The 3228-nt window shown below is 46.7% G+C and overlaps 1 non-coding gene across 1 annotated transcript; it reads left to right on the top strand.

Annotated features, from left to right (window-relative positions):
* The first annotated feature begins 2377 nt into the window (after positions 1-2377).
* Positions 2378-2503, top strand: LOC111727534. Its single transcript, XR_002775067.1, has one exon. It is a non-coding gene; the product is annotated as a small nucleolar RNA SNORA27 (small nucleolar RNA).
* The last annotated feature ends 725 nt before the right edge of the window (positions 2504-3228 follow it).

Genomic DNA, 3228 nt, shown 5'->3' with positions numbered 1-3228 from the left:
TTGCCCTGAGTCTTCCTACCTTAGAATTCTCTTACTCAGTTTCTCCTACCCACTGCTGCCATATTAGGTCTCTAGAATGTGCTGCTTTGTTTCTGCCATCAAATTTGAAGGCTCTGCATGGTTTTGTGGAATAATCTAAAATCTTCAGTTAGGGCCTTCACAAATGTGCACTCATCCCCTGTGAGGCTCCAGGACAAATTCCTTTTTTTTTTTTTTGAGATAGAGTCTTACTCTGTCACTCTGGGTAGAATGGTGTGGCATCATAGCTTATAGCAACCTCAAACTCTTTTTTTTTCGTAGAGACAGTCTCACTTTATCACCCTCAGTAGAGTACTGTGGCATCAAAGCTCACAGCAACCTCCAACTCCTGGACTTAGGCGATTCTCTTGCCTCAGCCTTCCGAGTAGCTGGGACTACAGGCGAATGCCACAACGCCTGGCTATTTTTTTGTTGCAGTTTGGCCGGGGCTGGGTTTGAACCCACCACCCTTGGTACATGGGGCCGGCACCCTACTCACTGAGCCACAGGCGCCGCCCAGAGGGACAAGTTTTACTCTGGAGAGTGAGCTTATAAGGAGGCAAACTGAATCTGTCTCTTTTCTTTCCTACTTCCCTCCCTTTTTAAAGGTGAACAAAATCTTTTGTTAACCTTAGTATCTTCTCCATTAAGGGGATAGGGTGATTGGGAAGCGCCAGAAAGGAAAGCAAAGACCTGGTCTCCCAGTGAGCAGCAGAGCTGTGAAGTACACAGGAGTTCTGTGTTTTACTTTCCACTCCAACATGGAGATGGGAGAGGGAAATATAGGTCCTGACCATTCAGGAAGAGCAGAGTAAGTGGCCAGTATCTATTAAAATGAGTTTACTTACGTGTGACAGAGACAGAGTTACCTAAGGCTCAGTCATCCTGGTGTGAGGAAGTCCAGCCTGTTCTTAAGCCAGATTAAAGTAGTTCCAGCAGGCCCGTGGGTATGGAGGATGCAAATTGTAGGGGTGAGGGACAACCAGTTCTGGAAGGCAAGTGCAGTCTCCTGTCGTAAGGAGAGGACACCCTCTCTTCCAGTTCCCTTCCTTTTTGCAGAGTAAAAAGTTATCGTAAAGCCTCTTCCTGGCACATTTTGACTGTAGGGACCCAGAAGTGTAGTGGCAGGGCTTACTTCTCATAGAAGGGTATGGTGGGGGAAGCAGTCTTGGTGTCTCCCTACTGAGAGGTCAAAGACTGAAAATAAAAGATTATTCTGAAACATAAAACAAAAGGAAATGGAGTCCGGGTTCCGTGTGGGCAACAGCGGCCTTTTTTCCCACCCAGGTGCGGTGAGTTGAGTTCGAGAAGGAAGTCAGCATGTGGGTTAAGGTGGATGGAAATTTAAAGGGTAGGGAGGGTAGGGATTGGTACATTACTCTTTCCTGGGTGGGACATCCATGGACTCATTTCTTCCTTGGGTGGGTCGGTTCTATTTGGGCAGGTCCCTCCATTTGACTCTATCACCTACCTGGGCCTTTTGAGTAAGTCTGTTCCTAAGCTCTTCTTATAATGGTAGCCACTATTTGGGCTCTCAGGGCTTCTGTCAGTCCCGTTCTCTCCTTTTTCTCTCGCCTCGCCCCATCCTGGTTATCGAAAACCTTGAAAGCCAGGTTTAACGTTCTGCTTGTGGAGTCTACAGCCCCTTTTTGAATTTTGGAGTTTCTTCCAAATATTGGGGCTGACTGGGAGATCCAGTACATCACTAAGATGGACTGTCCCTCCCTTGTGTCACGATCTAAATTAGTGGCTCAGTGCCTGTGGCTCAAGTGGCTAGGGCACCAGCCACATACACCTAAGGTGGCAGGTTCGAATCCAGCCCGCACCCACCAAACAACAATGATGGCTGCAACCAAAAAATAGCCTGGCATTGTGGCGGGCGCCTGTGGTCCCAGCTACTTGGGAGGCAGAGGCAGGAGACTCGCTTGAGCCCAGGAGTTGGAGGTTGCTGTGAGCTGTGATGCCAGGGCACTCTACCCAGGGGGACAGCTTGAGGCTCTGTCTCAATAAAAAAAAAGAGTTTGCTCCCCTGCCTTTCCTTAGAAATGGGAATTATACGGAGAGATTGTGACTCTGCCCTCAGGATAGAGTTTTAGGCAGGGACCCCTGCTGTTGGCCAAGTTTGTAGGCTTTAGCCTTTGGGATGGTCCACTAACATCCTATTTCCCTAGGGGCCTGGTAGGCAACAGAACACTCAAATTCTCTGTTTAAACCATGAGCTAGGATCTGCAATATCAGCTATTTCCTCTCTCTTTTGCACACCCGTGGACATATGGCCATGCACACGAGCACACACACACACGTGTACACACAAAAACAGGATCTCTGGCTGGAAAACATCTTAGAATGGTCACATTATGCCCCCCTTTTCACTTTGCCAGTTGGACTTATGTCTTTATTGGTCATTCAAGTGGGGCAAAGAAAATATCCTTTTAAAACTCAGGCAAACTGGTGTTTGTCTTGTATCCTATCAAAGGAAAAAAATGGAAAAAAAAAAAAAAGAATGGTCACATCACTCCATTTCATCCTGCATTTCTTTTGGTCATAGACCATCCCTACAAGCTGCAGCCACATTTCTACCTGGTGTCAAACAGCTCCCATTGAGAAAAAACAAGAAATAATTGTCTATTTATAGGAAAGTTTTTCTGATGGAAAATTACAATTGGCTAACTCAGGAGTTTGGGAAATTTTCTATACATACAGTAGCCTAATATCAAACTGCTTACTATAAAAACAAGAGCAACTCAACAGAGAATAGAGTCCGTCTACCCAATGGTTCTCAACTTTCCTAATGCGGTGAACCTTTAATACAGTCCAAAGGGGTCGTGACCCACAGGTTGAGAACTGCTGGTCTAGCCAGTTATTAGAGCAATGGTTTTCAACCAGTGTACCATGGCACATTGGTGTGCTGCAAAAAATTTAAAACATCATTAATGAAATTATTATTTTTTTTCAAGACAGAGCCTCAAGCTGTCCCCCTGGGTAGAGTACTGTGGCATCATAGCTCACAGCAACCTCCAACTTCTGGGCTCAAGCGAGTCTCCTGTCTCTGCCTCCCAAGTAGCTGGGACCACAGGCACCCGCCACAATGCCTGGCTATTTTTTTTTTTTTTTGGTTGCAGCCATCATTGTTGTTTGGCGGGCTCGGGCCGGATTTGAACCCACCAGCTCAGGTGTATGTGGCTGGCGCCTTAGCCACTTGAGCCACAG

This window comes from Otolemur garnettii, unplaced genomic scaffold, assembly GCF_000181295.1.
Source record: "Otolemur garnettii isolate 467f Iridium unplaced genomic scaffold, OtoGar3 scaffold00110, whole genome shotgun sequence".
Classification (NCBI taxonomy): domain Eukaryota; kingdom Metazoa; phylum Chordata; class Mammalia; order Primates; family Galagidae; genus Otolemur; species Otolemur garnettii.
This window is presented reverse-complemented; position numbering and strand designations above follow the sequence as displayed.